Raw genomic sequence first — 20,296 nt, forward strand, 5'->3', positions numbered from 1 at the left:
TGTGTCTGGTGCCTCAAGGAAAGTTGAACTGTGCATAATCAAAAAAGCTGCTGGTCCATCGTCAAAAGATAACCCTTTGCTTTTCATCTGAGGTTATGCCATTTGCCCTGAAGAAATACTTCATCCTTTCCACATATTGGGCCCAATCCTCCACTGCGGGCTCAAGAGTCCAGCTTCCCAAACAGTGGCATGGTGATTCAGCAAGTTCCTTTAGGTCACTCCTTTTTCCCCGTTGTCACTGTAATAACTCCATGGAGGCAAAAGTCCCATCACCAAATTACTTTACATCTGTACCATACATCACCTTACAACTGTATACAGCCAACTCTCCAGTTGCTCCCTGCCAAACGCAGGCTAAGAGACTGACATACCCACTTTAAATAGAGAGCATGAGACTCCCTGATTTAACCATCAGGTAGTTCTTTTGACGACCCAACAAGTAAACAAACTCAAATTAACTTAGGGACAAATTAAGAGGGGCAGCGTCCCAGAAAGGAAAGGGGGGACGGCCCGAACAGAAACCAAAGTCCAAAGGAAACTTAAAACATTAAATCAAAGTGTGATTATCAGGGTCAATAACGCACCCCAGCCCCCGCGGCGCCTGTGGACACCGCATGCTCCCTCTCCAGGGACACCTGGCCACGAATGTAGCCGTGATAGAGGGGCAGACAGTCTGGATGGACGACTCCGTCGATCACCCGCTGCCTGGACCTATTAATGGCACGTCTCACCAGGTCCAAGAGCAGGTTAGGACTCATCAGGTAGTTCATACTCCAGCAGCCAACCTCATTAACCTGGCTGAAGTCATCTCATCATCTTTCTTCATCCAATAATGTCTCATTTCATCTGAGGTTTGTCCTCTGAATCTCCCTATGTAATACTATGCTTTTCAATTTACGTAAGATTTGGTCCTTTTGCTCCAGGCCTTGACTTGCCTTGCAGACACTGGCAAGGTGTCCAAAAAATTGAGGGTCATCACAACCTCTTCCACAGGTGGTGGTGAAGCTGGGGGTTATGAGCAGCGGCAGATGACTCGGTGTTAGATATCCAGGTCCTGGAGTGGTGGTGCTCAAGGAGGCATTCAGAAGCTAACAAGACCCAGTGCTGCATACAGGCAGAGGCAATGGGGTGGTTTGCCTTGTCTTCTTTAAAAAGTCCCAACAATGGTTTATGATCAGTTACCATGATGAAGCATCTACTGTAGACGTATTGATGGGAATTTTTAACACCAAAGACAACTGCCAACCCTACTTTCACGATCTGGGAATATTTCTGCTTGGCATCAGAGAGGATCCTAGATGCACGGACAGTAGGTTTCTCTGTTCCATCTCTCCAGCAATGTGCCACCCCAACCCCATATGGGGAGGGATCGCATGTCAAGATAAGGGAAGGTGTTTTTCAGGGTCAAAATGAGCAATACATTAAGGACAAAAGCCGTTGTTTAACACTGTTGAAAGCTTCCAGCTGTGGCACTGCTCACCCCCCGGCTCCCAAAACAACGACTAAAGTTCCATGGTGGGGTTTGCAAGGAGGCTAACAAGGGAGCTAAATTTGGAAGAAACTTCCTGTAATAATTCACTAACCCCAGGAAGGATTTCAATTCTGTTGGTTCCTTGGAGTTAGCGCCTCCTTAATGGCCCTCATCTTATCTTCCACTGGATGAAGATCCTTGCCATTTACCCAAATAGGTCACAGCCTTTAACCAGGTCCACCAATTTGTTAAAGGTTTTGGAGTCAGGGATATTCGGGTAGGTCAGGCTTTTTATTATACTGAAGGTCAGGACTCGCACGCCGTCAATAGGATCACTTTGTGCTTTGCTGTCCAAAAACAATAATATGTGTGCTCTGATATTGGGCCCGGTCTTCTATGCTTGCATCATAGGCTTAAAGTTTACCAGAAAGAAACAATTTCTTACTGGAGGATTTCTTGTCTCGGCAGTAAAGATGATCCAGAGGGAAGAAAATAATTTATTTTACTCCTCATCACCAATGTAACAATCTCACTAAGGCCAGTTTTTCCATCACCTATCACCCTTTATTTACAATGTGTTTGAAATGCCGTTCATCAGCTATAGAGTGCAGGACAGGCCTGAGTCTTTTGACTGCCAGCCTGAGGGGAGCCAGCTGATTTTAAAGCTCCCCACTGCTCCTTCCCTACTGGGCGAGCCTACACTTGCCTAATATGGGAACTCGTATTCTACAAGGTCCACAGGGAGATTTATTGTTGATCCTCCATGCCCATCATAACACATGTCATGGTTATTAACTCACAGTATAATTCTAGTCACATTCATCACAATACATTGTTATATTGGATTGCCTCAGGTTTCCATTTTATTTCAATGTCACATCACATAGATCGATGATAGCCCTTTTTGTAAGTTGTTTGCAGTTCCATAAATCCAGTGTGCAAAACACATTGTATCATTGAATGGATTGAATCAATTTGATTGGTCACAATAGTATTACACCCAGTAAAAGCATCTCATATTCATAACTTTAAATACTAGGGGGGATTTTACAGCCCCACTTGTCCTGAAACAATAAAATCCTGCCTGACATCAGTGGACCATCCCCTGGTCTGTCCCTTGCCCTCTCCAATTCCCATGGTGGGAGGTACAGTAAAATTGCAGCCATTGATTCTGTTTGCATAGAAGTTTCTGAAACTCTCTTTTATTTAAAATGGATACTGGTGAAATGATAAGATGATAAGGATGATAAGGATCTTTGCAATTTCATAGACTATCTTAAGCTTCCAGAGTTTCTAACTAAATCCTCCCTTTACTAACATGCCCAGACAGCACATTTTTGGGGAAATCACACTGTCACAGAAAGACAATGTCAACAGCCATGTCCTGAAACTATTTAGAACTGCAGCCCTGGCTTTAAGGTATCTATTCCAAAACAAAGACAAGGAAGATCTCAGGGGAGGAGGGGGAGGCAGTGTTTCTGCAGTCGGCAGAAAAAAATTGAAAGAGGCAGCAGCTGCAACAAAGGGCTGTCATTGTTGCCTTTATGAACCTAGAGGCTATATACCTCAAAGGTCCTTCCAGCCAGATTCCAAACTGCATTCCCAAGTCCATCCTGATATGAAAACCACAACTAACCTGCTGATCATTCATCTCTTCAATGGCCTCTTTAAGGCCATTACAGAAACGTGGTTGCAGGGTGACCGTGACTGGGAACTGAATATCCAGGGGTATCAGGTGTTTAGGAAGGATAGACAGGAGGAAAAAGGAGGTGGGGTAGCTCTGTTAATAAAGGAAAATATCAGGGCGGTAGTAAGAGAAGATATAGGCTCCAAAGAGCAAAACGTGGAATCATTGTGGGTGGAGATAAGGAATAGTAAGGGGAGAAAGACACTGGTGGGTGTGGTCTATAGGCCCCAAATAATAACTTTGAGGTGGGGCGGGCTATAAACAAACAAATAATTGATGCATGCAGAAACAGAATGGCTATAATTGTGGGGGATTTTAATCTGCATATTGATTGGATGACCCAAGTCGGACACAGTGGGCTTGAGGAAGAGTTCTGGAGTGCTGTCAGGATAGTTTCCTTTAACAGTATGTAACGGAACCTACGAGGGAGCAAGCTATCTTAGATCTAGTACTGTGTAATGAGGCAGGTAGAATTAGGGATCTTCTTGTGAGGGATCCTCTTGGGACGAGTGATCATAGTATGGTTGAATTTCTGATGCAGATGGAGGATGAGAAAGTAGGGTCCTGAACCTGTGTCCTCTGTTTGAACAAAGGGGAGTATGATAAGATGAGGGCGGAATTGACGAATGTAGGTTGGAGGCGCAGATTGGTTGGTAGGACGGCTGAGGAACAGTGGAGGATTTTTAAGGAGATCTTCGGTACTCAGCAGAAATATATTCCGATGGTAAAGAAGGACTGTAAGAGAAGAGATAACCAGCTGTGGTTATCAAAGGAAATAAAGGAGAGTATTAAATTAAAAGCTGATGTGTTCAGAGCGGCTAAAAATAGTGGATGATTAGAAGACTGGGAAAGATTTAAAAAACAACAAAGAATGACTAAGAAAGCGATAAAGAAAGGATAGATAGACTATGAAGCTAAACTAGCTCTCAACATAAAAAATGATAGTAAAAGTTTTTGCAAATATATAATGAAGAAGAGACGGACTAGAGTGAATGTTGGACCCTTGGAGGACGAGAGGGGGGATTTAGCCGTGGGTAACGAGGAAATGGCTGAGGCTTTAAATAGGTTTTTTGTGTCGGTCTTCACATAACTTGCCGAATATTAAAGATAGAAGGATGGTAGGAGATGAGGTCATTAATGCAGTTAATGCCACTAGAGAGGTAGTGCCTGTTAGACTGACACTACCTAACAGTGTCAGTCTAACACTGACTGTAGACAAGTCCCTGGGACCGGATGGAATGCATCCCAGGGTTCTGAAAGAAATGGCAGAGGTGATAGCGGATGCCTTAGTAATTATTTATCAAAATTCACTGGACTCTGGGGAAGTGCCAGAAGATTGGAAAACGGCTAATGTTACGCCACTGTTTAAAAAAGGTAGCAGACAAAAGGCAGGGAATTAAGGCTGGTTAGTTTAACGTCCGTAGTTGGAAAAATGCTTGAATCCATCATCAAAGGAGAAATAGCGAGGCACCTAAAAAAGAACGGTTTGATCAAGCAGACACAGCACGGATTCGTGAAGGGGAAGTCGTGTTTATCGAATTTATTGGATTTCTATGAGGATGTGACTAGTGCGGTAGACAGAGGGGAACCGGTGGATGTGGTGTTTTTAGATTTCCAGAAGGTGTTTGATAAGGTGCCTCACAAAAGGTTGCTGCAGAAGGTTAGGGTGCACGGAGTTGGGGTAAGGTGTTCACATAGATAGAGGATTGGCTGTCTAATAGAAAGCAGAGAGTTGGAATCAATGGGTGCTATTCTGGTTGGCAGTTGGTGACTAGTGGAGTGCTGCAGGGATCGGTGCTGGGGCCTCAACTGTTTACCATTTACATAGACGATCTGGAGGAGGGGGCTGAGTGTAGGGTGACGAAATTTACTGATGACACGAAGATGAGTGGAAAAGCAAATCACGTGGAAGGCGCAGAAAGTCTGCAGAGAGATCTGGATAGGCTGAGTAAGTGGGCAAGGACCTAGCAGATGGAGTATAATGTTAGCAAATGTGAGGTTATCCACTTTGGTAGAAATAATAGTAGGAGGGATTATTATTCAAAGGGTGAAAAACTGCAGCATGCTACGGTGCAGAGGGACCTGGGGGTCCTTGTGCACGAATCGCAAAAACCCAGTCTGCAGGTGCAGCAAGTGATCAAGAAGGCGAATGGAATGTTGGCCTTCCTAGTGAGGGGGATAGAATATAAAAGTGAGGAGATCTTGCTGCAACTGTACAGGGCACTGGTGAGGCCGCAGCTGGAATACTGTGTGCAGTTTTGGTTGCCGCATTTGTGAAAGGATATATTGGCCTTGGAGGGAGTGCAGAGAAGGTTCACTAGGCTGATACCGGAGATGAGGGGGTTAGCCTATGAAGAGAGATTGAATAGACTGGGTCTGTACTCGTGGAGTTCAGAAGGCTGAGGGGGGATTTTATAGAGACATATAAGATAATGAAGGGGATAGATAGGGTAGAGGTAGAGAGATTCTTCCCGCTTAGAAAGGATAGCAGAACTAGAGGGCACAGCCTCAAAATAAGGGGGGGGTGGTGCGCAGTTTAGATCAGAGTTGAGGAGGAACTTCTTCACTCAAAGGATGGTGAGTCTCTGGAATTCTCTGCTCATTGAAGTGGTGGAGGTGACCTCGCTAAATATATTTAAGTCACGGATAGATAGGTTTCTGATAGACAAGGGAATTAAGGGTTATGGGGAGAAAGCGGGAAAGTGGAACTGATCCACTTCAGATCAGCCATGATCTTGTTGAATGGCGGGGCAGGCTCGAAGGGCTAAATGGCCTATTCCTGTTCCTATTTCTTATGTTCTCATGTTCTTATCTTGCAATAATCCTGAAACTTAAACTATCTGAATCATAATTCAAGAGTGGACAAAGGCTTCTCTCAAGCCCAAAGCGGCAGTTCTTCCACAAGAATCCAACACTTGAACTATTTACAACTTGTAAAAGTATACTATTTTCTCTATCTGTGCCTTTATGGCATGTGTGGGAATGATGATATAGCTTTTAAACATTTGGGTTGAATGAGTAAATAAAAAGCTCTTTATTTAAACCCACAAAAGCTAGCTACCTTTTGTTTCTAAATTGATCACACAATCCAGGGAATTATGAACCCTGATAGCTGCCTCTCCAAAACCACACTGATTACGGACAGTTAAGGAAGAGAATTTCAGTTTTGCTCTGCTAGCCTGTCTGTAAGAATGACTGAAATTAAAATATTAATGTGTTTAAGGAACAGTTTACAACACCTAACAGAACTGATATTATCCGTTGAACGCTGAACTCCGAAGTTTGTCAGTGGTTCCATTTTCTTTGTCTCTTACTCTGGGTCTTCTATCTCTGCATCTTTCCCTTGCACGTACAGTCCCCTTTGATTCTCATGGACTTGTACTCCTGCCTATTTCCTTTCGCTATTTTGGGGCCCTTCCCAGCACATTCTTTTTGCCCTTTTTAATTTAACATCACATGATCAAACAGTCTAATGGCCTTGAGAACATAATGTTTTGTTCTAATCTTTATAGCTAGGATGTAGTTAACAAGTAACAAAGTCCAGTGTTGTTTAGTGCATTGAGTTAGTTAACAGTCAATAATTATTATCTGGTGTATTCAGATACAATTAAAGGAAAGGAATTTATTGCTGTCTGGTGAAAACAATTCCAGGTAACGATGCACTAGCTTCTGCTGACCAAATTTCTGCAAAAACAAGCCTTTGCAAAAAAATTAGGCCATGACAGGAAGCATCTGTGGTGGGAGGTAACAGTGTGAAATTTAACTCTTTACATCCTCCCACCAAAACAAGCTTTTACTGCCCTTTGAAATGGCCTGGCAAGTCATTCAGTTGTCAGGGAGGCAGCTGACCACAACCTTCTCAATTGCAATTAGGGATAAGTAATAATGCTGCCCTTATCAGCATTGCCCACCTCCCATGAATAATTAAAAATATCAATAATCTCATACTGTGGAAATCAGGCAACTTTATAATCAGATTTGCACAAAAAAGATCATTCAAATAATCTCAATCTGGACCCTGTTGGAAACCATCATAAATCATAATTTACCTTCCTCTTGACCTTAAATAGAAGGTCAAATATTTAGGCTGGGATTCTCCCCAAAAAAACTAAGTGCCCAACAGGCAGGAAAACCACCAATTTATTTTGGGTGTACATAGTTTCACAAGTCTCCGGCACTCTGCTAGTGCCTCAGGGGGATTTGCACCAGTAAGTGCATTGTGGGACTTAACCTGCTAGAGAGACCAGCTGAGAGGGTCACTGTGCCTGCGCCAATCTGTCAGTGGGGAGATTGCACACTATACCCCACCCCCATGTCATTTATTTGATTTTATTGTTACATGCATTAGTATATAGTGAAAAATATTGTTTCCTGTCCACTATGCAGACAAAGCACATTGTACACAGAGAAGGAAATGAGAGGTTGCAGAATGTAGTGTTACAGTCATAGTTAGGGTGGAGAGAAAGATCAACTTAGTATAAGTTAGGTCCATTCAAAAGTCTGATGGCAACAGGGAAGAAGCTGTTCTTGAGTTGGTTGTTACTTGACCTCAGACTTCTGTATCTTTTTCCTGATGGAAGAAACTGGAAAAGAATATGCCTGGGGTGCGGGGAATTCTTATCATGCTGGCTTAAAGACCTCACAGACTTGGTTGCACTAAATACAACTAGCTGACTTTTCCCTGCATGTAGTTGCTTTCTTTGCCCATCGTTTAGTGAAGCCAATCAATATAAAATAAATAATCTTCAAGTTAATCTACTTCATAAACATTTCTGAATTATTTCAAACTGTTAGGAAGGGAATACTGCTCACATTTTCAATTGTTGACATTCCCCTGGGGATCTATTAATTAAAATTTGAACCAAATTTAATCTAAGTGAACAAGATTTCACTTGCTGTAAACTTTCACTTTAACATCACGACCATGGATGATTCATCTCAGCCCTCTCCTGAAGTCCCTAGCCAATTTGATTCAGAAGACGTGATGTCAAGTAATGTCTGAAGGCACTGGATACTGGAAAGGCCTTGGACCCTGAGAACATTCAGGCTAGAGTACTGAAGACTTGTGTTTCACAATTAGCTGTGCCCCATTCAAGCTGTTTCAGTATAGCTACAACATTGGCATCTACCTAGCAATGTGGAAAATTCCCCAGGAACGTGCTGTCCACAAAAAGCAGGACAATGCAACCTGATGAGCTATCACCCTTTCAGTCTACTTTCAATCATCAGTAAACTGATGGAAGGTGCTGTCAACAGTGCCATCAAGTGGCACTTACTCAGGAATAACCTGCTCACTGATGTTCAGTTTGGCTTCCTCCAGGGCCACTCAGTTACTGAATTGATTACAGTCTTGGTCCAAACATAGATAAAAGAGCTTAACTGCGAGAGTGACAGTTTCTGATAGCCAAGTTCCGCACACATGAGGATGGCCTCAATCGGGATCTTGAGTTCATGTCATGCTACTTGTAATCCCAATGACTTGCCTGGGCTTGCAACATCTCACTTACTGTCCTGTCTGGAGACAGTACACATCTCTTTAACCTATGGTTAATGCTATCTCCACTCACATTGTCTGCACCTTTAAGACTTGATTAGCTGTAAAGACTTGCATTCTAATCAGTATTCTGTAAACTGAGTGTGTGCCTTTATATCCCCTGTTTGTGATCAGAATTCTCCACTCACCTGACGAAGGGGCAAAGCCCTGAAAGCTAGTGGCATTTGCTACCAAATAAACCTATTGGACTTTAACCTGGTGCTATGAGATTTCTTATTGTGCCTACACACAGCCAGACCTGGACAAAAGTACCAGGTAACGACTGTCTCCAACTAGAGAGAACCTGACCACCTTCCCTTGACATTCAATGGCATTATCATCACTGAATCCCCACTGTCAACATCCTAGGGGTTATCATTGACCAGAAACTGAACTGGACAAGCCATATAAGTATATATTGTGACTAAAAGAGCAGGTTAGAGATGGGGAATTCTATAGCGAGTAACTTAATTCTTGGTTCACCAAAGCTGTCCAACATCTACAAGGTGCAAGTCAGGAGAGTGATGTAACATCTTCACTTGCCTGTATGAATACAGCTCCGACAGCACACAAGAAGCGGAACACCAACCAGGAAAAAGCAGTTCAAGAAATTGGCACCCCATCCACCGTCTTCAACATTCATTCCCTCCACCACCAGAGTGGCAGCTTTGCATCAAAGGTTTTTTCAACAACAAATTGTGACTCCTACCACCTAGAAGAACAAGGACAGCAGACACATGGAAATACCGACCTGCAAGTTCATCTCTAAGCCACACACCATCCTGACTTAGAACTATATTGCCATTCCTTCACTGTCGCTGGGTCAAGATCCTGGAATCGCCTTTTTAACAGCACTGTGCATGTACCTACAGCAGATGGACTGCAGCAGTTCAAGAAAGCAACTCACCAACAACTTTTCAATGGCAATTAGGGATGGGCAAAAAATACTGGCTTTGCCAGCAATGTTCATATCTACAGAATTTTTAAAAAATTACCCTAGTTGTAGACATTTTTTAGACATGGAGCTGAATATTAGGTGCTGGAATTGGGATTGAAGGAGTCTTGTATATGCATCAAATACATTATGATGACATTAGGTCAAGAACCCGATATCATCATGCCAATCTGACATAGTATGAAAGTTGGGTGGGCATTTAAATCATTAGCTCACCCACCATTTTTAATTAGCTAATTAACAAGCATTTAAGGTCGTTAACAAGTTAATTGACCCAGTAACATATTGCCCACATTCTGTTGTTGTGAATGCACAGGAAATATGTCAGTAGGATTTACATTTTTTATCAGAGAGTGTTGCTAAAGTAGGTATTAAGGCTGCAAATCACCACCTGACGAAGGAACAGCCAGTTCCGAAAGCTAGTGGCATTTGCTACAAATAAACCTGTTGGACTTTAACATGGTGTTGTGAGACTTCTTACTGTGTTTACGCCAGTCCAATGCCGGCATCTCCACATTATACTTACCAATGACGGAGGGACAGTGTCTGCGAAGGCTGCAGCTGGCCAGTGACACAGTCACAGGAATCTGTGATGTGCTAGCTGGGGGGGGGGTTGCATCCAATTAGGTAGGTGGACATTCCATGCTAGTGAAAGTCACAATGGCCCTTTAAGTTTTCATCTTGAGGTCCTCCCAAACATCATCTGAAGATCAGTATGGGATAACTCAGCCAGCTGTGCATCACTGCATCAAGTTGATCACGATACCATGTTCAAGTGGATGCATGAGTTATTTCATTTAGTGTGAAAGAGCCAGCGTGTTCAAGCATTGCCAGAATTCCAAAGGTGTAAGAAATAATAGTTGAAGCAACTTCTAGACAGGAACATTCATCAACAGAAAAAGATCTCATTCAATTAATGTCCAGCTAGTATATGACTATAAGCAATGGATAGTGCAGATATGTATATGCTATCACAATTGCAATGATGATGCCTCTATCCTTAGACACTTCCAGGTACCAGGGATGTTCACAGGGCCAGTACCTTTGAATGGCTAGTATGATGAAAGAGGATACAACCTAAGAAGATGGTGTGAAATCCATGGACTGAATCTGAGAGGAGGTACAATAAGCCATTCATCCACGTGACAGTCATGGAACAGATCACTGCTATACAATATGCAACTGCATGAAGTGTTAGATAAAATTGTCATATTCTGTGCATTACACAAACTGGCCCTCCAGAAAGGGGACACTCAGGCAGATAAGAATCTGATGGAGACAGTTCTGTCATCTGATGAAGAATCTGATCATGAAGAGGATGAGTCTTGCCAGCCAGTTGTGCATGTTCGTGGTTGATTAATTATGCTATTAAAGATGTGCAGGTGATGTAACGGCTTAAAGCATATATAAATAATCAGACTCACCAACAAAGTCATCCAAAGCTTTTAAACTGTGGTGCTTGAGGTGTCAAGATGGCTTAAGCATGCGGTGGACTCCCATCTAAATTGACTCCTAATTGGACGGAATTTCACATGAGAGCTGTGTCTCGAAACCTTCCTTGGGAACCTCAACCCCACAATTTGACCTGTCACATGGAAATTTCCTCTGTGGAGTTGCTTGCGAAATATTCTACACAGACAGTTCCACCAGCTTATTACTCAAAAATACATTTACCCAGGTGCTCTTACTTTATGAGACAAAGGACTGTGGTTCAAACTTAGTTTTATTAAAATACTTGCAAGTTAAAGAAATAACTCTTACAGAATAAATTACATTGACTTTTCCCCAAACTACACTGACTGTCTGCAAAACACACATTCTACCCGTTCTGGTAAACCTGACCAGGCTGTTGTATTCAATTCACTGAGTTTAGATTGACAGATGAACTTGATCTTCTTGGTACAAATGTGGATCTTGAATGTCCTCTTCTGTCATCATGGGTCACAGATTGTAGCAGACTGGTCAAGTCTTCACTGGGGGGGGTCATCTCCAGATGTCCATTTTTACCCCTCCCTCTGAGCTGTTCTGGAATGTTCTCTGGTTTTCAGCCAATAGTGTCACAGGGTGGAGATCATAGTACCCAATAAGGTTAGGTGTCCATTTCTTAGGTGTCCTGGGTGCACATACCCCTTTTCAAAATTTGTTAATCTGAGGCACCAGTGAGTACATAAATACATAGACATAGTACTTTTTCCGTTGTCTGTCTGAGTATCTCTTGATGGGTTTTGGGTCAGAACCATTCTTCCATGTTAAGGTCAAGCACTTCGGTTCAATATGCAAGGCAGGTCTGGGCTGGACCCTGTTGGTTTTTGATCTGTGGTAACCTTGGCCTGTTTGCATCCCATAAAGTTAAAGTTTAATTATTTGTCACAAGAAAAGCTTACATTAACATTGTAATAAAGATACTATGAAATTCTCCTGCATTCCATCAAGCCTTGATTACAGAAGCTGTTTAGCTGTGTTAAATTTAGAGCATCCAATTTTATGTTGGGTCTAGTTGCTTAGGCCATTGGCCACTTGGCCAGAGTGCCTTTCCACTTTGCACAGTGGTTTCCTGTACGGGCTGCTGCTGCGCTCCCTTCACTCCCTCACCCTCGTCAACAATCTGGACATGCTTTGGACAGGCTTCCATCCTGCCATCTGGAAGAGATGGGACTCGCAGCGGAAGTCATCACACTTGGGAGTCCTCCGCTTTACCATCTGGCACCTTACAGCAGTCCAGTGCAACAGAAGGTTAAGCTGGTTCATGAATTCCCCAGCCGCCTGTATTTTCTGTAGCTTTGAAGAGTCAGTGTTGCATGTATATATAAGTTGCCTGAGGTTGCAGCTCCCATTCCACTTTTTGAGGGGGCTGAGGTTTTGGTTGCACTTTAGTCCCACTTTTCTGATCTTTGGCCATTCAATGCCGAGGGTAGGTGGGCCTGTGGCCTGGCCAAAGTGACCATTACAGGGTCAGGCAGTGGGACATAGAGCAATCATCAAATTCGATTGTCTGTCCCATTCCACAGCTACATTTGCACCTGGGTATGTCAGAGAGGATACATGCAGTGTTTGCCAGTACGATTGAGGCCTTCCATGGTTGGTGGGCATTCCTGGGGCTAGAGTGCATTATCAACTATGGGAACATTAACTTAATTTGATAAGTTTCCTTTAGAGTTTTGTCTTTTTGTTACAGAGCCCCTTCAGGTGCTGCTAACTTATCCATTAGTTTATTTGTTATATAGTTTATTTTATTGGCAGTCAAAGCAACACATAAAAAGAGTTAGGTTCACCATCAAATCCATCCAGAACCTTCAAACATAGTGCACATGTGACTTTGAGGCAGCTCAAGCATGTGGTGGAGTCCTGTAGGAACTGACCAATGATTGGAGGAATTTCACATTGGCGATGGATCCTGAAACCTCCCTTGAGAATTCCAACCCTACAATTTGAGCCGTATCATGGAAATTTTCTCTGTGCCATTCTACTCTGTGTGGAAAGCTTTCCTATATATGCTGCTGCTGCACATTCTTCATTTCCTCGCCCTCATCAGTAGTCCGATTATGTTATGGTGATTACATCCATGCCCACGTCTCTTTGCAGAGGGAGGGGTGGGCACAGTGGTTAGCACTGCTGCCTCATAGCACCAAGAATCCAGGTTCAATTCCTGGCTTGAGTCAGTGTCTGTGTGGAGTTTGCATATTCTCCCTGTGTCTGTGTGGGTTTCCTCCAGGTGCTCTGGTTTTGTCCCACAGTCTGAAAGATGTGCTGGTTAGGTACATTAACCCAAACAGGTGCCGGAGTATGGAGACTAGGGGAATTTCAGAGTAATTTCATTGCAGTGTTAATGTAAACCTTACTTGTGACTAATAAACTTTACTTTAAAAGAATGCAATGTCCTTTGGTACAAGTGAAACATCCTGCAACAGTGGGTATGGTAGGAGCTAGAGTACATCATCTGACTTAATTTAAATATATTTCCTTGAAAAGTTTTTTGTTAGTGTCCCTGTAAGAGGTGTTAATGAGTTTATTTGATTTACTCAGGAGTATAAAGAGAATTAGCTGGGACATTGGGTTAATAGAATGCAGAGCTTTGTGATGCTATGTCCTCTGAATAAATTTAATATCAAGGAAAAAGATTGATGGCCAAAATTTTAAGTTGTTCAGGTTGGTGCATGCCTGACCTGGAAGCATGTGAAATTACATGAGAAGATGTCAGGTGTTTGTCCCGATATCAGTGTGTACTTGTGTGATTTTTCAGATGGCAGGTGCATGCAGAAGTCGAAAATGTGCCTACTGACAATTAAGCAGGGAATTTCCATTAAGGAGTCAATTATCAGCAATTTCACATGGCCTGTCTATTTCTATGGTGGGTGGGTGGGCCAATTGGCCAGATGGCCTTCGCATTTTAATTACCTGTCCAGGGCAAGATGAACGTCAGGGCTGAAATGAAGTTAACAAAACCGTCTGGGGACTAAAGTTTTCTGAGTTCTGCTGTTGGGTGCTTGAAAGTGCTACCTCATCACAATTAATGAGTTTCTTCATCACTTTTAATTTGTAGAGATCTGCAGTTCCGTGGCAGTTGCCTGCCTTGAGGGAGTCTACTAGAAGCGCCAGCCTGCACAGTCCCTTGGCACCCGCTTTCCTCAATGGTGTTGAGCATTCTCAATACACGTTTCATGCTGGCTGTCCATTAATTGCGTGAAATCGGGTTCTGTGGCCAATCATGGCCAGAAGTGCATTTTGTGCCACTTTCAGGTCCCCAAGTACGCATACCCAATGGTGCAAATTAAGGCCAGAGGCCTGGTCCACCTCAGTCTTGAGTAGTAGTCTTGACTGATAATGTTCTCACCAGTGTGTTGAACCCTTACAACTGAGTTGCACATTGTGCATACCCACTAAGGTATCTGCCCCACCCCGTCCACATGGTCCCATTACCTTGGGTGGTGGCCAGGCTACCAAATTCAGTTATCTTAAGTTCGTAGGCAAGGGCACAAACACCTCCAAGAGAATTCTATTAGTTTACTAGTTTGAACTACACTTTTCTTTCACTAGAATTCACATCCATACCAGATTGATGTAGTCTATTGAACTAATAGACCAAGGTAAGTTATTCAATTCCCCATCTGGTGGTGTGATTTTCATGTTGCTATCTTTTATTCCAAGTGGGTGTCCTATTATTTACTATTGTATTTTATTAAGGAGTCCTGGAGAGATTTTGCAATCTAATAATAACTTCTCATAATATTTTTGAAAAAAAATTAAATATTCCCATATTGATCTCAGCTATTAACAATATTTTTGCTATTGTTCTTTATTTAGATAACATTATTTTCCCAAATGTAACCCTACTAAATTGCATCTGACATTTTTTTGCCTTTCAAAATTATTCCATATTCAAGTAAGTGTTGTTGGATTGACAGGTTTTCTTAATGTTCAACTTATTTCTTCCCAACAAACTTTCTTTTGTTTTGATACCCAGAAATCACCTGGATTGTTTTTCTATTTACTTTTATGTAAAATAAAACATCTGATTATCCCTTTTAAACTTCTGGTAAATTTCTCTTTGAGTACTTGAAATAACAAATTTTATGAATTCCAATTTCAAAATCAATTATGTTCAGACTTGGTGCTTTTACACCAGAGACAGAAGTGATTGCAATGTTTAGAGGTAACTTTCACATCTCCTATTCTCAAACACTTTTGTCTTGCAAGATAAGCACTTCTCTTCAGGAGAGAGGCAGAGGGAGGTGGTTTTGCAAGACATACAGAACTGGGGAGCAAATAAATATAGCCTGAGGAGAAAGACCTACGGCACTTACCTTCAGGAGAGACTCAAAGTCCAAGGGTACCCTATGTTGAAAAAACTGAAAAATGACCTAATGGAAAAGTAAGATCTTTAGCTGGTGAGTATAACTGCTTAGAGATTGAATTTACACAACTGAGTTTAAAAATTTGAAAAATGTTAACCATTAATAATTAACAAATGAGTAGCTGGTAAATCATAACTTTTATTCTTAAGATTTAACATTATTAAGGGTTAATCAATATTAGTAAGGTATATTAATAGTAGTAAGTCAAATTAATATTGGTAAATATTTCTTAAGTTTTATTATCAGTACTAAAGTTTAGTAACAAGGTTATCAATTAATGAATAGAGAAATGGCAGGGCTGTTCCAACATCAAGAGTGCACTTCCTGTGCTATGACCATTACAGGATGATCTCCTAATGGATCTGGACCAAATAAACTCACTACAGGTGGGATGTGGAAGCTATTGAAACGGTGCAGAGGAGAGTTACAAGAATGTTGCCTGGATTGGGTGGCATGCCTTATGAGGATAGGTTGAGGAAGCTCGGTCTTTTCTCCTTGGAGAAATGAAGGATGAGAGGTGACTTGATAGAAGTGTATAAGATGTTGAGAGGTATAGATCGGGTGGATTCTCAAAGGCTTTTTCCCAGGGCTGAAATGGTTGCTACGAGAGGACACAGGTTTAAGGTGCTGGGGAGTAGGTACAGAGGAGATATTAGGGATAAGTTTTTCACTCAGAGGGTGGTGGGTGAGTGGAATCGACTGCCGTCGGTGGTGGTGGAGGCAAATTCAATAGGGTCTTTTAAGAGACTTCTGGATGAGTACATGGGACTTAATAGATTGAGGTTATAGGTAAGCCTAGTAGGTAGGATATCATCAGTGCAACTTGTGGGCCGAAGGGCCTGTATGTGCTGTAGTTTTTCTATGTTCTAAACAAACTGGAATCAAAGGTTTGCAGGAAAAATGGCAGCTAGGCCACCAATGGGCTACCTTCAAATCAGACATAACTTGGGCCCAGTCAAGGTGCTCTCCCTTAACTTGAAAGGTAGGGTGATTAAAAAAAAGAATTAAGATAATGAAGAACAGGTGTGCTTCTGATAGATGTCTGATCGAAAATTAAAATTGAAAACAAAGCAGAATCTAGAGGGTTCAGAAGAAAGATGAAGAAGTAAATAAGAGAAGCAAAGAGGGAGAATGAAAATACATTGTCAGCCAACAAGAAGGGGATTTGCAAAGTCTTCCGTAGACATATAAATAGTAAAAGGTGTTAAATTAGGAGCAAGGCCAACTCACATCCAAAAGGGGAAATTACATGTGGCAAAGAAGGCATATTTGAGGTGCAAAATGAATGCTTTGCACATGTCTTAACCAAGGAAGAAGGTGCTACCCAGACCATGGTAAAAGAGGAAGTAATTCAGAGACTAACTGGTTTTACAGTTAAAAAGGAGAAAGTATTGAATAGAACATGTCCTTCATGTTGCTAGGCATGGGAACCAGATGAGATGCACCTAATGATACTGAGGAAGTTGAGGTTGGAAATTGCAGAGGCACAGGCCATAATTTTTCGGTCTTTCTTCAGCAGTGATCTCAGAGCACTGGAGAATCACAAACACTGGACTTCCAAAATATGTTTCATACAATCCCATACAATAGACTTGAGTAAAACTAAGGCTCATGAATAAAAGGGACAGTAGCAACATGGATATGGAATTGATTAACAGGAAACGAGTGTAATGGTTATTGAATGTTTTTCATGCTGGAGGGAGGCTTGAATTTCCAGAGGTCAGTGTTGGGCCCCTTGATTTTTCTGAGACTTGGTAGATGGGGACACAATTTCAAAACTTGTGAATTGTGAGAAGGATAGTGTAAAACTTCAAAAGGATGTAGAAAAGTTACAGGATTTGATTTGATTTATTATTGTCACATGTATTAGCAAACAGTGAAAAATATTGTTTCTTGCGCGCTATGCTGACAAAACATACCATTCATAAGGAGGGAAATCAGAGTGCAGAATGTAGTGTTACAGTCATAGCTAGGGTGTAGCGAAAGATCAACTTAATGTAAGGTAGGTCCATTCAAAAGTCTGACAGCAGCAGGGAAGAAGCTGTTCGGTTTGTACGTGACCTCAGACTTTTGTATCTTTCCTGACAGAAGAAAGTGGAAAAGAGAATGTCCGGGGTGAATGGGGTCCTTAATTATGCTGGCTGCTTTGCTGAGGCAGTGGGAGGTGTAGACAGAGTCAATGGATGAGAGGCTAGTTTGCATGATAGATTGGGCTATCTTCACGATCTTTTGAATGTTTTTCATGCTTGGAGGTCTTGTGGTCTGGGGCAGAGCAGGAGCCATACCAAACTGTGATACTGCCAGAAAGAATGTTTTCTCTGTGTCTGTAAAAGTTGGTGAGAGTAATAGCTGACATGGCAAATGTCCTTAGTCTTCTGGGAAAATAGAGGCATGGACAGGTAGGAAATGAAGTTCAATATAGAGAACCGTGAAGTGATTCATTTTAGTAGGAAGAAGTGACAACGTAAAATTAAGGGACTAACTCTAAAGGGGTTCAGGAGCAGAGAGACCTGGGTGTATTGGTGCATAAAATGGCAGATTTATAGTTGATGGGACCCTGTAGTCATCTGCATTTTTGACCCCTCAAGGGACAAACCAAGAGAATACACAAATTGGTCAGTACTTCCTCACTTGTTAAAACATGCCTGTTTGAATAATTGCCTTGTTGAAGTCTAAGCATAACTCTTGTCTGAATGTAAGATTGTAAACATCGTAACATGAAGCAAGCAAACATAGACCCCATGCCTTTCTAAAAGAGGCAACACTGGGCAGTAACAAGAATTTAACAAGGTATGATAGAATGCAATCTGCCCAGCAACTGGCAGAAATCCCCCTAGCAGTAGCCAACGTTCAAAGGATGTGATTTTTCCAGTAACGAGATTAGCAGACAGCGAAACAGAGCCAGGTATAAGACATTCTATTAGTAGGAAACAGCTTAAACCAAAAGAGAAAATGCTGGAAAATCTCAGCAGGTCTGGCAGCATTTGTAAGAAGAGAAAGGAACTGACGTTTCAAGTCCAGATGACCCTTTGTCAAAGCTAAAAGCATAGAAAGTGAGAGATATTTATGCAGCATGGTGAGGGAATGGTGAGTCATAGCCACAGAAACCCAGGGGAAAGACTGCTAATGGGCAGTCCGTAGAGAAAATAAAGGGTGTGAATGGCCAAACAGCAGAGAAGCTGAAATCACGGGGCAAAGATTTTGGGGGGGGGTGGGGGGCGGTGGAATGGATGGGGCAGAGGTAAAATTTAGCAAAGGGGGAGAAAAGATAAGGGAAGCGGGATAAAGGAGAGGGAAGAAAACTGAAGAAAGACAATAAAGAAATAAGAGAGAAAACAATAAAAAATTAAACAAAATAGAATGAAAACAAAGGGATTGAGGTGGGATAGAGATAATAATCCAAAATTATTGAATTTGATGTTGAGACTGGAAAGTTGTAATGTACCTAACTAGAAGATGAGATGCTGTTCCTCCCGTTTGCATTTATTTAGTAGGAAACAGCTTACCTAGGCAACTGAGAGATCAGTGGAGGTATACACTTGCTAATTTCTAGAGTCAAGGAATTTGAGAGATTCAGACAGCCTAGTACACAGAATGAAGAATCAAAAAGGAAGAATCATATAATTACCAGCACCCTCAGAAGCAGGCAGATCAATGTATATCTAGCAGCTAGGAGGCAAATTTACAATTAAAGTCCAAGAGGCCAGTCCACAACTCAGCCAGAAGACTTAGAGTCAAGGTATTGTAGACATTTTCGCAAAGATGGCTAAGTATCTTTGCTGTACCAGGAAAAGACATATCCCAGGTTTGATTTGTGTATTGTGTGGTAACTATTAGCTGGATTTGACTTGTAGATTTAATTAATTTGGATGTTGTTTGGGAAAAGGACAGTCTTAAGGAATTCAGCGATCATAAAAATATTCTGGAACAAGGGGGGATTTCTACATAAACTGTGTGTTCAGTGATTCATATACTTAATTATCTCAGAGTATTGTAGTCCTGTTCGTGTATATTAATTGTTTCTTTAATGTAATAAATAGTCTTTAATAATTGTTATACAACAAATGGCTGGTTATTCTCATTGGGGTTTCATGTGACTCTTCATACCGTTCCAAAAACAAAACTATATACCATCATGACCAACCAGGAATAGTTATCTTACCTCGGGGACAAACCAATTAAACAATAATAAAGTAAGACACCAAACAAAAAGGCAGCTTCCTAAAAGGATACTACATCAAACAAAAACAAATCTCAAAGGAAACTTAAAGCATCAAATCAAAATGTGATTAAAGATGTCAATAAAGCACCCCGATCCCTGTGGTGCCCACTAGGTTTGGAAGACCTCAATAGAACAGACATGGAGTGCTCCCTCCCAAAGGACACCCTGTCTTTAATGTAGCCACAAAGGAGGGGTAGGCAGTTGGCTTGGAGGACCTCTTTGCCTATTGCTTGGTCCTAATGGTGGCAAGTTTGGTCAGACCTAGGAGTTGGTTCACAAGCTGGTCCTTCTCCCTCCTGTTCTTCTCTGTACTTGGTGCAAACAAAACTCAAGCAAAAGATTCTTCAAATAACTAAAACAGGTACAATCTATGATTAACATATGTGTGGTCCATGGACCCCACAAGGCAGCAAAACACAACATCTTGGAAGTCCATGAACCAACACATCCTACAGTTGTATGGGACTGCTGCATGTAGCATCCTCCACCCCAGGTGAAAGAGAGGGCTCTCTCAAAGAGCCCTCCATTGGGGACCTCTGCCAGCAGATGGCAAAAAAGCATGCTAGATCATGTTTG

General features: G+C 41.9%; 1 protein-coding gene across 2 annotated transcripts in view; it reads left to right on the plus strand.

Annotated features, from left to right (window-relative positions):
• LOC145353447 (cysteinyl leukotriene receptor 1-like) overlaps window positions 1-20,296 on the plus strand; it is a 176,969-nt gene that overhangs the window by 144,110 nt on the left and 12,563 nt on the right. For both annotated transcript variants that reach the window (XM_080204228.1, XM_080204229.1), the window contains exon 2: window positions 15,341-15,531. The gene's annotated coding sequence lies outside the window, so the exon portion shown is untranslated. The remainder of the gene's footprint in view (window positions 1-15,340; window positions 15,532-20,296) is intronic.

Source organism: Carcharhinus amblyrhynchos, chromosome 15, assembly GCF_965287045.1.
Source record: "Carcharhinus amblyrhynchos chromosome 15, sCarAmb.v2.hapA, whole genome shotgun sequence".
In the NCBI taxonomy this organism is placed as follows: Eukaryota; Metazoa; Chordata; class Chondrichthyes; order Carcharhiniformes; family Carcharhinidae; genus Carcharhinus; species Carcharhinus amblyrhynchos.